Below are 16726 nucleotides of genomic sequence, written 5' to 3' on the forward strand. Positions count from 1 at the left end.
ATTTTATTATTATTGTACGACAGTATTCTCAAACAAATCTATTGAAAAGACTTAATTCTCATTAAAGCAATGAATAATTAAAGACTTGTGTTTTGCATGTCATTAATCTATGGTGATGACCTTAAAGTCTTTAGAGGTTGAAAAGCATACCATACTATCATCACTGTACTATTTGGCTCCCTCCATCGAATTAATTTGGGACTTGTCCACTACTAAATCTAAATATCATTATCATTTAATAGAAGTATGTTATTATAAATAAAGGCTTACTTTTAATTGGTGCAGAATGTGATAGAAGCAGAGCAGGAACCCCATATACAGACGGTGTTGGTCCTCAAAGCAGTCATGAAGATTTACATTTCTGGAAACCTTTTCTGTTTGACTCTCCTTTTTTACAAAACAGGCCAAAAGTTCCAGAAAAACTAAAAACAAAACTGCTTTAAAATCTAAATCGGCTAGAGTCCAATTTCGCCTGATTCAGCTGCCTGAGACGAATGGGGATCTGAAAACTTTGATAGGAAATGTAGAGAGAGTAGAGAAGAAATATGCATAAAAATATGCAAATCAAAACCCCATAGGGCTGCTGGTAAGAAGATCACCATGATGTTCACATGGTGACTACTTATTAAAATCATAGTTGAAGGGCGTTTTCCTTACAAACACATCAGTATAAAAGCAACCTTCTGGTCAAACAGCAGCAAAGGGCTTCGATCAAAAAATTTATTAAAAGGAGGCCTGTCTTTGAACTGAAGACAAAAAGCTGCAGCTTTTTCACCTTCTGCTTTTCTGTTTCCTACCGAGACATCTCACTTTAGCTTGTGCTTTAAATAAATATGAATCGCTGAATCATTAGCTGGTGGAGTAGACCTGATCATTCAAAGGATGCTATGAAACCAGGCTAAAAGATGATCAATGATAGAAAAGCTTGTTCTGAGAAGCTATGCTGTGTCTGCTGCCCTTTGCTAAAATACCTTCCACCTTTTAAGTGCAGCCTTCCCAAAAAGTTAGCAACCCACTGCCCAGAGAGCGGAGCTGTCCTTTGAGCCGACCATAAAAGGTCATTCTCAAATAGGAGCCTGGCTGAATGACTTTAGCTAACATATCACCGGGCTCTCAGGTCAGATTTCAGGCCTGCTGGAAAATGAGTTTTGGGAATTTGGTTGCCCAGCTTATATACAGGTCTTTTTCGATATTTCCATTGAAAAACAAATGTTTCTGACATTATCTTCCATCTTCTACACAAATCAAATGGAAATGTTGGGCTTTTCTGTGTCACAAAGGAACAAAGACCTTCTTGGGGATGAAGATAAAGCCCCATAGGCTAAACTTTTACATAAAACTTAAATATATACACACATTTGAATAAATCCCCCTCAGCAAGTTCTAAATACATTCCACATCATTTGTTGTCTGCAACAAGCTTCTGGTTACTTTCCAACTCTGGTTGGATTTTGGACCTTTTAGATCCGTTAACTTCATTAGTGCTTAAAGTCATAGGGAAACAGCTGTTCCAACTGTTGCATTTACACGAATGAATAAAGTGAATGTGATTGGTTGTTTATCAAGAGGGCGGGATTGTTGTGGCGGAATTTGCAAGATTCGCAAGCAAGTTTGCTTGTGGCCGGTGTCTCGGAAGCATCTTGCTAACCACTTAGCTACTTAGTGCTAGTAGGTTCCCAATGGGAAATTCCATTGGAACCAAGTAGCACTAAATTGGCGCCTTAGAAACGACACGATCAAGGAACGTTATGGACATGCAAGAGGTGGAGAGTTTTGCGTCGGAGGTCGTGGATGAGTCCCCTCCGTCCTACATTTTTTATTTAGAGAAGGAAAGCGAGGAGGAAGGTGCTGTAGAAAAGGATGCCAGAGCGGCAGAATCTTGGTTTGGTGTAGAAGGCTTACAGCCGTACATGTTTTAGCCTTTGCCTCGCAACGCTGCCAGTTCTGTTAGCTTTACGCCTGCCAAAGACACAGACGTCCATCCCCGTGAACACTGGGATGGAACTCCGTGGGAAAGTAAATAACGATTCTTATTTCCTATTTCAACCTTTGCGTAATAGCGGCGACATATGAATCAAGATGCTATGACCGAAAAAATTTGATTGTCAGATTACTTTTTTTTATATAGAAATTTTCTACATTTTGGGACAATATCATCTGATAAAGAGTACATTTATATACATGTTTAAGCCAAAATGATTTGACATTTAAATATGATTTCCATACGACTTTAAAAATTAGATCCATACACCATGACTTCGCAAGGAGTTTACCTTTAAACATACGTTTCTATCCAGTTGAAATTTAGACAATTACAGACAATTATTTGTAGCCTAGCCTACTTACTTCAAAACCAGCAGCGACGCATTGACGAGAACAAACCCGGCTTGACAACCCAAAATATGCAGGAACTCATTTAAATAAACTGTGCCAACTCTACCAAGATTAGTTAAAATGATAAACAAAATAAGATTCTGTGAAGTCTGTGGTCAGCAAAAAATAAATAAATAAGGAAAATATCTAAAGCGGCATGAAGCCGTTTTGTCATCTTTATTTTAAACAATCCATGACTCTGCTTAAAGAAGAACAAGGTAGGACAAAATGAACAAAAAACAACAATAAATAAATAGATATGATCTATAAAAGCTGAAAACACTGCAGAAAATGGAAAACCAGCCTCTGATGGCCACTGCCTTTCCACCTCTAATGGGCCGCACAAACAGCATTTCTCACAGCAGACAATGCCCCGTGCAGATTAGATTATCTTCCAACACATCGACCTCGCCTCACAGAGCCAGACCTTCCTGCTTAAGAGCAAAGAAGTTTCCTGGTAGAGTGGATGTGTTTGTGTGTCAGACTTCCTCCATTTCAGCTTATCCACGAGCCTGGTGAACATCACCGACGAATAAATGTCCTCCTTCCCTGACAGCACAAATTCAATTGACTTGATCACTCTTTTATAAAATAAAACTCCAGTAAGGACACAGCGAGGGTGGACAGCTGCTATAAAAAGACCCCAGCTCTTCTTAGAGTCCACCCACACGGCCACAAATTGTGGCGTCCACGAAGAAGGGGGGATGTGAAGCAGAATTGCAAAAAACCTTTGTCTTATTTCCCCGACAACGCTGCGGTATGGAGCATTAGCGATTACATGCTGTTCATCAGCAGGCTCATCCGGGATGCGTGGGGTACAGGCTGTACCCCTTTAACCTAGCGTCACCTGTCTGAGAGGGTGGAGGACGGAGGGCAGAGTTTTGGGGACTAAAGGTGCTCAGAAAACACAATGTACTGTTCCCCGCCTGGCTGACGCCCAAGTACTCGAAAAGAGGCGCAAATCAGGGTCTGTCATGACGCCCGATCATCCGCTCCAAATTAATTGCATAAATCAGATTTTTAAATGCCGTGGAAAGATACCATCATAAATTGTTAAAGATGTTTCTGAGCAGAGCTTTAAATCACAGCAGCTCCGCAAACTGTTGAAATGGCCTCTGAGTGTGTGTGTGTGTGTATAGAGCCTTAATCGATTAAACAGGATGTGATGTTCTTCATCTATCAATCATCATTATCCAATTCAGAACGGGATGCTAAGATGATCTTCACCAGGTTTCAGCAAACAGCATGCAGAGAAATCCAAGTCCAAACAAAAATATTTTCATATCAACTTTTTAAGTTTTTAATTTTGAAAAAAAAAAACTATATCATACTATTACAGGGTTCTTCTTTTCATTTTTTTTAAAAGACATTTCCAACATTTCTATTTCATATTTTCTTTACTCAGTCACAGCTAAAAGTCTTTAAGGCTCAACCAAATAAATTAACTCATGGTTCTTCAATGTTAACACAAATTTTATTAACTATGTTTTCAACTTCTGGCACAAAATCCCAATAAAACCCATTTATAATGCTGTGGGTGAGTGACTACATTTAGACAGTGTGTCCTTTGCTGTTACTCTCCTAAAAAGATACCAACTAAAACAATGACAACTACAGCTGAGAAATAACCTGCATTTGCAATGTAATCGCATTTTAATAAAACACAATTTTCAAATCCCAGAGGTGATCAATTTGGTCACGTTACATTTAACAAGACTACGAGACAGATTTTTCTCACTCTGGCCCTTTAGTTGGAAATTATATGTTCAAATTGTGTTTGCTGCCACATAAAAGGAAAGACAAATCTCCAGCTAGTGTCCAGATCTACGCATGCAGGTAGAAGTAAGCACTTTCTAAACAAAGATGCAGTAAAATCCTGCAATGATGGGCTCCGGACAAGAAAGCTTTCAAGGTTATGGAAAAACTGAAACCCTGTAATGAAACATCTACGTGCTTGTAGTTATAGCAAAGGTAAATGGAAATAAAATCCCAATAATTGAAATTTTAATTTTTGCAAAATGGTTCAGCCCTACTGAAAACCATTGAATAAAATCCACTGAACATTTCAGAACACCTCATTCTGGACGGATGCACAGATTAAAACTAAAAGGGTAAAAAAAAACAATAAGATACCCAGAGAAATTAGTAAAACGGCTCTTTGACTGCTCTGAGGCACATATTTTTAGGCGTGAAGGGGAACAAATGACCATGGTAGTCTAGAAGGTTTACTGTGAAATATTACAAAACGATCTAAAAATAAATAAAACTTTCTTAAAATAAGTGTATTTACCTTTAATTTGACTCAGTGAGTAAGATGATCTGCCAATGGAATGAGTACTTTAGCCTTAAAATAAGATAATTATACAAAACGCGCTTGACAAAAGAGACTTCCGTTGTTTTTCTTTTAAATATATATGATTATAAATCCCATTCCATTGACAAAGCACTTACCTGCTCATTCAAGAAAAAATGAACTTATTTTAAGAAAAATTGACCAACTTAGATCTATTTTTTTTTTTGCAGCGTAACTAAACAACTTTCTAAAAATCCAAGCACAGCGAGCAGGCTGATAAAAGCACATGGAACAAATTATCACTCTGAGACGAGAGATTATAGCCCGTCGGTTTCGTGTGTTGACTGTAGCAGAGTTTAATATCAAAGTAGGCAATCAGTTTAACAGTTGAGCAGCTGCTCCATCTTTGCCACAATCTGTTGCATCTTATCTGCTAGTCCTCAGGATCATAGCTCGTTCTGGGTTTGGAGGGGAAGCAACTCTGCAACCTGGTCGCGGGATGCTTTAAGCACAGCATCAGCCTTCCAAAATAGGTCAAAGTTAAGGCAGAGCAGAAAGTGAACTTCTGCTTGACTTCAGTGCTCTAAAAAAATAGATAATTAAAGGTTTTTAAACTTTTGACTAAAAGGAGATTTACAGCTTCTACCTGGCGTTCCTTCGCTCTTCCTGTTCAACAGATCTGAGTCGATAAACAGCTCAGAAAGCCTCCAATCCACTCAGATATGCACTGAGCAGCTGCATACGTCACCCAAACTTCACCGGCAGGAAGTGCATCTTGACTTACTTCTTTGACGTGCCATCACTCTGGGGCTTTGCTCTCACTTGCCTTCTGTGTTCTTACTGGTTACAGGGTGACGTATTTGTGCTGTTGGGGTGGGGCTGACAAGCTCAGCTGAGCTCCGACGAGGCTGGGACACATTCTCCAAAGCAGGGGCTCCTCCGTCAGGAATTTTCCACTCCAGCGTCACAACACGCAGACATACCAGCGTTTATTTACAGTGTTTTCCTCGTGACTGTCATCAGCTTGATGGTCGCTGGTGTAACTGTATAAAACTCTAGTAGAGTGGGGAGTTATTTTAGCATCTGGAGGGAGATCAATCTGACTAAGAGGAGCATGCAGCAGTGAACCTGCACAATCGGAAATTATAACCCCCCATTCACCAGGAAGCACACTGCAGTTCATCACATCTCTGCATCAGACAAAGAGCTTGACAGCAACCTGAGCTCCACCCTTTATCGGTTCAATGTTTATATTAGAATATAGTAATGCCCCAAATGCAACCTGATATTTTTTACCTTATATTGCAGCTAAGAGCACTGGCTGATACCGAGATTGACCCGATACGATATCAGCACGAATCATGCATACTTTTATTACTTATTTTGGTAGTACTGGATAGTAGTTAGTAAAAGCTTGATCAAATAATATTACCAAAACAGAGGTGATAAAAATACCTGAGAAATGAAACAATAAAACAAATATAGTTAAAGCCAGAGATGAATGTCAAAATTCCTCCTCAGAAATTCTTAGCAGATGAAATAAAACAATGAAGCTCAACTTAACCTGGACCTATAGACTGCTCAAAGGCAGAAAAAAACATGTTTGCTTAACTAACGTGTAATAAGCGATGAATGAGAATCTGTTTAGCCTTTATTGGTGGACAGATTTCAGTCTAATATTTAATTTGCAGCAAAATATTAAACGGTTTAATGTCGAGCAGCTTCTTAAATCATGTGACTGTGTTTGAAAACTGTCTCGTGTGTGTGAGAAAAAGCAACAACAAAAAAACTTGTGCTTTTGACAAGAGCTGGAATTTAATTGAAATATCCTAATGTGTGTTGCCTACAAGCTGTCATTTGGTCATGTTTTAACCACACATTTCAAATAGAGATCGACCATTACGGTTTGGTTTTTAAGGCCAATGCCAATACAGATTATTTCAACATAAGTCTAAACAATCCCCAATACATGCTGCTGATTTTTCTGGGCCAATTTCTGGAAAGAAATTCCTATTTCCTTCTCTATTTAGTGAATAAAATGACACAATGATAATAAATGTTAGACAAGTCTCAATTTAAACAGAAAGGAAACTTTTTTTAACAAAGCATTAATGATGGACCGCAAATGGAGGGAATGACAATGCATGCGATTTATATGTTCAAGGCGTGGCTGCTGAATGCACTGATATAAATCCACCAATGCATGAAACTATAGGCTGATGAAGACAACAGGAAAAAAAAAAAAAGAAATGCTAATAATGGCCTAAAATATTGGCTGGTCAACAGATCCGCCTAACTATAATTTAAATACACTATATTGCCAAAAGTATTTGCTCACCCATCCAAATTATTGGAATCAGGTGTTCCAATCACTTTCATGGCCACAGGTGTATAAATTCAAGCACCTAGGCATGCAGACTGTTTTTACAAACATTTGTGAAAGAATGGGTCGCTCTCAGGAGCTCAGTGAATTCCAGCGTGGAACTGTGATAGGATGCCACCTGTGCAACAAATCCAGTCGTGAAATTTCCTCGCTCCTAAATATTCCACAGTCAACTGTCAGCTGTATTATAAGAAAATGGAAGTGTTTGGGAACGACAGCAACTCAGCCACGAAGTGGTAGGCCACGTAAACTGACGGAGCGGGGTCAGCGGATGCTGACGCGCATAGTGCGAAGAGGTCGCCAACTTTCTGCAGAGTCAATCACTACAGACCTCCAAACTTCATGTGGCCTTCAGATTAGCTCAAGAACAGTGCGCAGAGAGCTTCATGGAATGGGTTTCCATGGTCGAGCAGCTGCATCCAAGCCATACATCACCAAGTGCAATGCAAAGCGTCGGATGCGGTGGTGTAAAGCACGCCGCCACTGGACTCTAGAGCAGTGGAGACGCGTTCTCTGGAGTGACGAATCGCGCTTCTCCATCTGGCAATCTGATGGACGGGTCTGGGTTTGGCGGTTGCCAGGAGAACGGTACTTGTCTGACTGCATTGTGCCAAGTGTAAAGTTTGGTGGAGGGGGGATTATGGTGTGGGGTTGTTTTTCAGGAGCTGGGCTTGGCCCCTTAGTTCCAGTGAAAGGAACTCTGAATGCTTCAGCATACCAAGACATTTTGGACAATTCCATGCTCCCAACTTTGTGGGAACAGTTTGGAGCTGGCCCCTTCCTCTTCCAACATGACTGTGCACCAGTGCACAAAGCAAGGTCCATAAAGACATGGATGACAGAGTCTGGTGTGGATGAACTTGACTGGCCTGCACAGAGTCCTGACCTCAACCCGATAGAACACCTTTGGGATGAATTAGAGCGGAGACTGAGAGCCAGGCCTTCTCGTCCAACATCAGTGTGCGACCTCACAAATGCGCTTCTGGAAGAATGGTCAAAAATTCCCATAAACACACTCCTAAACCTTGTGGACAGCCTTCCCAGAAGAGTTGAAGCTGTTCTAGCTGCAAAGGGTGGACCGACGTCATATTGAACCCTATGGATTAGGAACGGGATGTCACTTAAGCTCATATGTGAGTCAAGGCAGGTGAGCAAATACTTTTGGCAATATAGTGTATATTGTATTCCTAAGGTAGAGTTAACATTTTGGCATATCGTTTGCAGAGCCACCTTTTTGCTATAAATGCCCCAAGTTTTTTAAGAAAGGCTGAGCTGAACCGGTCCAATGCACCTCTTGATGCATGTTTAAGGTTTTAATCCTAAATGTCCTGTATTTAGCTCCATCCTACCCTGCTTTGCTGTCCGATCAGAAGAAACGCATCCCCATGCCATGATGCTAACACCACCTTCATGCTTTGCAATGAGGAAAAAAGTTTTTTTTTTTTTTTTTTTTTGTCAATTTTTATTCAAGATTTTGAAAACCATGAGTTGTCTTTTCTGCTAGTTTAATTTGATATACTGGAATTGAGATTCTGGATAAAGCTTTTTTTGCATGAAAAGCAAACATAACAAATGCCTTTACATATAAAGATATGAAGGAAATTTGGTTGAGAAAATGATAAAGTGACAAAACAAGCAGCTTTAGGCAAAAAATTTTCAATGTTTCCATGCAGCTAAACTTTTAATTTAGTCAGCAATAGATTTAAAAAATTGGTGGTAAAATAGGGGAAAAACCTTTTCCTTGTGTCCAAAAAAAAAAGAAAAAAAAGAAACACCTGGTAGGTGTTTAAATTTGCATCTGTAACAAGGCCATTTTCCGTTTAGGACATCCTGTACGTTGAGTATTTGCCCAGGGGAAGGAAGGACGTCCAACCTCAAAAAACTGGTTAGGCACACGAAACAGGAATTGTCGAGTTTCAGCAGAGAAACCTCAACATAATCTAAAAAGGTCAAAACAACAGATCTAAGCTTACCCTCACACACACAGTTTTAAGAGTAAGCAGTTTCTTTGTTTCTCTTTGCAACAAACAGGATGAAATAAAAAAAGTATAGATAAATATTTGCAAAATCTTAAATTACAGGGGGTATTTTTCTATAAAAAAGATCCCTTTGCAGTAGAAAAACAGGAGCTGAAATTTGATCTGACCTAAAAAGGAAAAAAAAAAAAAAACAATAAATATAGAAAGGCTACAGCAGGGCTCTGAGGCTATAGACATTATGTCTTCTAAAAGCGAGGATTCAAGTTTTAACAAGTCAAAACAAAACTCACACTCTCGATTCACAGCTGTACCGGCCCACAAAATTACCTCTTTTGGTTTGCATGCTCTAAATTTCTGTCTCAACCATATTTTCAACAGCAGATTTTCACAGAGTTCTAGCAGTAATATTATTTCGGCAGCATAGCCTATTTCCATTCAAGACTGCAGTTAGAAATGTTTTAATCGTCATTCAAAGACCTGCAGAGGTGCTGAGTGGGAAGCAAAAGGTGACAGCGGAGCAATAAGGTGCAGCCGCTCCTGCCCTCATGGAACAGCCATCATCTGGACAACAGACGCCACAGCCTGCGAGTCAGCGCTGCTTCAATGACTCACCCGGGCCCTGCTGAGTCAAGCACAGGGACTCTTTATGCAAGAATCTACAAACTCATACTGGAACAAAAATAGGCCTCAGGTATGCACCAAGAAATGGTTGTTGTGCAGGTTCTTAGTGTACAAAAACACCACTGACTGCATTCTATGCTCAGGCTTTCCTTTCCTGGAGAAACAGTAGATCAGTGAGCGAGTCTCTGACCTGTCAAACATGCTGTTATATATAGCAGGGTTTTCCATAAAGTCTCAAATATATGTGTCACTATGTAGGCTTCCAGAGAAAAGCACAGATCAGGTAGAAAAGATCATGACATGAAGCCAAATACCATCCACAGCATTCATTTGGCAGCCCTAGTTAAAGTACTGAACACAGAGCTGCTTCAGTGCAGTTTGAGGCCTTTTAACCACCATCAACAACCAGGAATCTAATTATATCTCCTCTGTATTTATTAACCACTTTCAAAACAAAAATACTTTGCTCTGCTAGAAGGTTTCATATTGAGAAAGAAAAAGGTTGAGTAGAAACAGCTGAGATACTTGTAAGGTGTTAGACTATTTAGCAACAAATTGCTGGAAATCAGCTGCTGATCAGCGCTGCTCTACTTCTGAATAACATTAATGCTGCAACATGACTTTCCATAAAAAGATTAAAATCCTTAAATCTTCAGTATTAATGTCAGTCTGCTTAGGTTTCATTAAAAACCAGACAGAGAGCAGAGATACTTCTTAAAAATCCGGTGAATATTCACTGAATCCAAGCGGTTCTCTGCAATGCTAATACCGTTCTGACTATAAATACTTCTAGGTTTGCAGCCCCGATGATAAAAAGCCAAAGAAAAAGCAGGAATATGAAGAGGAAGAAAACAACTACCCAAAGAGGCACAAAAAGACTATAAAGACGCACGAAAAAAAAGACCCCACAAATAACTAAATGAATTATAGGGCTGCAGCTCCACCATGGAGGGAAAACTGGCTCATTTCTCAGATATATTATATTTATAGACGGTATGCAAACAATTACTCAGCTTGATGCAAAAATCAAACACCAGACTTTATGCTCATTCTCCAACTGATACACTATCTAACCTTGTCTATATGCTGGGGAAAAGAGACACTGAAAGAGCTTCTTCATTAACCGATCTTCTTCTCTTTTCTTCACCATATATGATCCCACTAACTCAACACTTCCCAGTTTAGCCATTCTTAATAGAGCACTAATGAGGCTACTGCTGCCATGATCTCTGTGGAGATCAGTTTTCCTTTTTCTCGGATGGTAAAACTGGACCAGTTGGTGCGTCCTATTATCCTTGGATGGAGTGACATGATCTCTGAAGTAAATGCGTTCCGGTTGTCTGCTTGTAGATATGTTCCCTTTTACAACCAAAACAATGTGCGATTTACACTGAAAAATATTGATTTCCCTTTATTGACAGACTAAATGCTGCATGCACACTGAAGAACTGCTACAACTAACTCAATCTAACTGCTAATGATACAAGTATCATCCATCTTGAGTGCGGGAGTCGGGTACCGTCCTGTCGCACCAACTTTCCGACACTTATTTTTGACGTTCTGGGGATTCCAGTTGAAATATTCCACTTTATAGTCAGACATTTCCACTTGTGAGGACAAACGGAATGGACCAAGTACCTCAGAGTTCCATCTGCTCTGCAGAGGTGCCAAGTAACTAAGTACAAATACTTCGTTACTGTACTTAAGTGCACTTTTTAGGTATCTATACTTTACTCCATCACTAATATTTCTTCCTACTTCTGACTTCTACTCAAGGGCGTAGGTTTGATTTGAACTTTGGTAGGGACACTATTGGTCTGGTGTCATTGGTGCTATGCAATATGCCCTTTTTTATGCTGGATGTGAGCATCCGTACTTATAAGAGGAATTCATTGTTAAAAGAGAAAAGCAACATTTTGCTCCATTAATAAAAATGTTATAAGCTCTACACTCATTAGAGGCTGTTTATCAATGTTTGAAGTATCACCGGCTCTGATGAATGTGGAATTAGGACTGTTTTCCACTTTGAAAACGGTTTCATTTGAACGACTAAGAGAAGGTAAAAACAGTATTTTCTTTTGAAGATATAGAATTGTGCAGAGTTAAACCCCACTCTAATATTTGTACCTACCATGCTCTCTCTGTATCAAGCAAAATAATATATTCATTAAAATATTAACTTCACTATAAAAGTTGAACATCTGGGCTGTAGTTACTCTGTGTAGCCAATTTCATGTATTTTATCTGGGGCTGGAAAAAATTTATCATATTAATTGATTATTTCAATAATCGTCAACTAATTTAGTAAGTGATTCATCATTAACTGGAGTATAGAGACTTTAAAACATACAGTACCGGTAATATAAATGTAAAATGTGCCTTTCCCCACAGAGCAACCCACTTAGATCAGTTATTATATCAAAATTGTAAAAATAAAAACAAAAAAAATGAAAACAGTGATATCAACTTAATATCGGTAAAAAGGAAACCCTCACATTTTCTTTTTTAGTTGGCTGTGGCTAAGAATCAGAAATGTTGATGGCTTACAGCCTTTATTTGCCCATTTTTCCAGCAGTCTTCAGAACTCCTGGCTGACTCAGAATATTTCGTTTTATAAAAGAAAAAAAAAGGTTTTTGTTTTTTAGTGTACATGATATCCATTTTTTTTATTGGGACTAGTTTTGTAGCCTAATATTAATTGTAGTAACCGCTGCATTCTAATGTTGTGCTCCAAGCACACGCGGACTAGAAAACAGCCAATCAGAGAGAGAGAAGGCGGAACTTAAGGCAGAACAACCAATGAGAGTTGAGTTAAACAGCGCAGCACAGTTCCATGCGCTGCTACATGAAAGGGACAGGAGAGACCAGGCAGAGGAGCAGCGAGAGGAAAAGAAGCCACTGCTGCAACAACTACTGCTGGAAATTATAAACATGTTGCTCACATCCAATTATTGGTAGGGACAATTAGGTCGGTTCAAAATTTTGGTAGGGACATGTCCCTATGGTCCCTATGCAAACCTACGCCCATGCTTCTACTAATTACATTTTCCCACAAGTATCTGTACTTTTTATTCCTTACATTTTTAAAACAAACGTTACTCGTTACTATTGGCTTCGGTTTAATGTTTACAAATATTTATTTCCCGTCATGTGCTCCATCCAATGCAGATCATTGGCGCCATCCACATCTAGTGAAAACTAGTGTAATTGGATGAGTCATAGAACACAAATACTCATTGGTTAGCTAAAGGAAATCATCAGAAGCAAGCAGGTGTTCTTCAAACTGCAAACATGAATTGTCTATGCCATGCTGCAATGTAGGATTTAGAAAAGATGTTGAAATGTCTGAAAAGTCAGACACAGGCGAGAGCGTATCAGGAGATGAAGATAGAGACAAACAAGACCTCCCTCATCCTTGGCCCTATTTCAAAGAATTTTTCCAAATAATCAAAAAATTGAGCTTTCAATTCATATAGTGACATCTTGCTGTTTTTTTAAAGGTTACTTTATACTTTAAGTAGTTTTTGGAGCACATAGTTTTTCACTTTTGTTTGAGTAAAGAGGTCAAGTTGATACTTCCACTTTTACCAGAGTGTTTTTAAACTGCAGTATCTATACTGCTACTTAAGTAACGCGTGCACTTTTGACACCACTGCTGCTCTGTCCTCGTGGTCCTCAGTCAGACTTCAAACAGAGATGGTTTTTGCTTGAGGTTTTTTCCCCCTCTGTCACCACATACTTGCTTAAAATGGCTAAGAAGTTAAAGGCTGGAGGCAGTCAGCTAGCCCTCCTTCAATAGAGAATAGTGTCTGCAATTCTCTTCATAAACTGCATTATTTGTCGAATTGACCCCAGGCATGAATAGGCATGTATGTGGCAGAATTTTCTTTTATTTTAGGGCTAATAATATAAGGAAAACATAATATTGCAATATTTTACCAGTACTCCAGAATATTTTGTGGCTTAAATACCTTATTTGCATGCACAGTTTGAATGTTTGTAACCTGAAATTTAACAGCCAAACACAAATGAGACAGTTGATAAGAGCTGTTTCTGCATAAATGTAAACTGAAAACATCTACTGTTAGGGACCAGTTCTTTGGGATCGCATCTTAAACCATATGCATGATAAGATTAGTCAATCTAACAGTGAGGGAATCCTGAACACCTCCTGATCCAGAGCAACAGGCTCATGGATTCTGCATGCAAAGTTGGTGTGAAACACCTCTGCTGCAGAGCAAAGCACAACACGTTTGAAATGCACGACTTTGTCAAAAAATAAGATTCATCACAGGTGGCGTTACATCCCTGAGAAGATGAACTGAAGTAAACCCACCGTCTCTTAGTTACCTAGCAACATGGCAGCGGGAAAAAGGCAAAACTGATGGCTGACAAAGCTGAAAACATACCTGAACCCGGTGCACCTCTGTCTCCAGCACACTCAGCAGCACAATTTAAAGTTCATCAGCCTCTCCTCTGGCTTTTATGGCCTTCTTCCACTGATGTGTCTCTTCAGCAAGAGACAGCCTCCGACCTGAGCGATGCCATGGCCGAACGGAGCGCATCGAAAGTCGGCGGTCAATTTCCGTTCGCTCGCTCCTCCGTCTGCTTGAAAAACGACGTTTTCAAAAATGACACGGAGAGACACATCCTCAGCACTGGGAGTGGGCTGCATGAAAGCAGCCGCAGTTTCTGCTCCTCCTGTTTACTAAATCTGTCCACATCATTGCGCTGGAGAGCAACACGCTGGATTTCCTTAATCGGAAAGAAAAGGCCGAAATAGCTGTGGAAACGTTAAAATGTCCTTGGAGTATCTACGCTAGGGTCCTGCTGAGTTGCTGAGTGGGGCTTTGACCTGTGAGGAGGAAATGCAGATAGAGGTGGGCTCAGGCCCGTAGCTGCTCCTTCCGTCCAGAGAACCGGGAAAGGCGACGAAAAGACGGATGAGGAGCCCTCACCATCGTAACTTGTCAGTCCCCTTAAGTCTGAACCGCTGTTTAGACTTCAGTCTCCTCAAGCACGACACATAACTCAATCCTAGAAGTATGAGCGCATCACTTCCGGTAAGGGTTCCAAGTTAAAAGTCAAGTGCACTTCTGTGTAAGTTTAAGACACAGCATAGAACTAAATTTCCATTAAAGTTCCCTCTTTAAAGTTTCTCACCTGCATAGTTGCCGATACGTTCGGTTGAAGGCCAACAATAAAGAAAAAATAAAAATATTTTGTGTTTTACTTTGAAAGGATTTCCAACAATGTTTCCGGTATGTGTGTTTCTACGCATACTTGACAACCAGCAAGTGCTTGTTACTAGCGCGCCCTCTGCTGGCAATAAAATATTTTGGTCAAAAACCAAGTGGTAACGCATTTCCGTACACACAGAGTTTATGAAGTTACTGGGGGACATTTATATCGAGTGACAAAAGTGTGACAATGACGTAAAGTAATCACCCAACCATTCTGCTGAAAGGATCTATGGGTAAAAGGCAAAGCTGATCCTGGACAGGTCACCAGTCCATCTCAGGGCAAAGCATCATGTCAGTTAAGATTTTGAACTGTGGGATGATTAAACATCTATTTATATTCTTATTGAATATGATGGAATAAAGAAAAGATGTTGCCTAATTTTATTTTAAAAAACACACAAAAAAAGCAGATCCATAAAACAAATTTGAGTAGTCTTGTACTTAGGCTATAAATTGTTTTCTTTACAAGTGAGTATACATTGCTGAAATCCATGAGAATATAAACTTTATTATAAAATCGGGATCCTGAAACTTAACTTAGAAATAACATAATTATCTGAGGTAAAATACAAAGATGTTGCAAATTACCTCAGTCTAAGTAAAAGCTTGAAAGACAGAAAAAGGATGGAGATATGCTAGACAGGAAATCATTTTCAGTCTATTAGCCACAAAAATCAAATGGCTTAAATTTGACCTAGTTCACAACATTTCAAACCGACAGTTAGTGGTCTTTTCAGGTTTAGATCGTTAGAAGCCTCTGGAATAACAAAGTGTTAAAGGAATCTCTATAACAGGAAACAAACTGTAAACATCCACCTCCAGATACACCTTGGCCATACCTATTCAGCCACAACAATCGTCACTGGTAGATCATAAGCATCTGCTCACAGCTGCGAAAGACAGACAGACAGACAGACAGACAAAAAACGATCACATAAGTAAGTCTTCCTTCCACAGGGTTAGACAGATGTCATCACAGGTCATCAGTAACAGCCTTTCCCTGTGACCTATTTCCTGATGTACTAATTCTATTTATTGTTAGTGAGGAACAGGAAGCACTACATCAGAGTCCATTAATGTGCAGGCGGAAAACAGAACTAAAACCTACTGTTAAGCAAAGTGCCTTTTCTGAAATAGACAATGGCCATATACATTTAATAGTTGTTTTATAATAATAATAATAATAATAATAATAATAATAATAATAATAATAATAATAATAATAATAATAATAATTATTATTATTATTATTATTATTATTATTATTATTATTATTATTATTATTATTATTATATGTCTCAACTAAAATAATATGAAAATGCATAAACAACATAGTTTAAAAAAAGTGCTTGCTCATCTGTTGCTGATGAGGAAAGTACAATAACTCCACGGTGTTGTTTAATCATTGTACTGATTTTGTTTTGCAAGATGGCTAGAAAGATCAGCTGTGGTCTAACCAAATCAGAACAGCTTCTTTTACATATTTGCTGAGTTTTCATCATGTACTCAAATCATCAAACCTACATATAAAACCTGACTTCTTATGGGTTTTATATACTTTAACCATGACATTTACCCTGTATTACTCAGTACGCAATGACAAGGAACTGAATATTTAGTAGGCTCCAATATGCATGGATATTACTTCCTAAGAAAGAGGGCCACAAAAACATACAATATATGTATATATATATATATATTTAATCCTGCAAAGTTAGTGATGTCCTTCAGACAGCAGATTCCTCGGATAGATTTATTTTTGATATATTCTCTTAAGTAACAAACTTGACTGCATTAGTTAACAGCTGGGATCAAGCAGGAATATGTGATTGTT

The 16726-nt window shown here is 39.0% G+C and overlaps 1 protein-coding gene across 8 annotated transcripts in view; it reads right to left on the reverse strand.

Annotated features, from left to right (window-relative positions):
* Nucleotides 1-14670, reverse strand: part of LOC119790119 (membrane-associated phosphatidylinositol transfer protein 2-like) — a 59090-nt gene extending 44420 nt beyond the window's left edge. For 5 of the 8 annotated variants that reach the window (XM_038295477.1, XM_038295475.1, XM_038295481.1 and 2 more), the window contains exon 1: nucleotides 14059-14669. The gene's annotated coding sequence lies outside the window, so the exon portion shown is untranslated. Of the gene's footprint in view, nucleotides 1-5312; nucleotides 5440-14058 lie in introns of those variants that run through there. The other 3 variants (XM_038295478.1, XM_038295473.1, XM_038295474.1) reach the window with 2 other exon arrangements.
* Between the last annotated feature and the right edge of the window lie 2056 nt (nucleotides 14671-16726).

The sequence above is a fragment of the Cyprinodon tularosa genome, unplaced genomic scaffold (assembly GCF_016077235.1).
Source record: "Cyprinodon tularosa strain WSP-4 unplaced genomic scaffold, ASM1607723v1 ctg356, whole genome shotgun sequence".
In the NCBI taxonomy this organism is placed as follows: domain Eukaryota; kingdom Metazoa; phylum Chordata; class Actinopteri; order Cyprinodontiformes; family Cyprinodontidae; genus Cyprinodon; species Cyprinodon tularosa.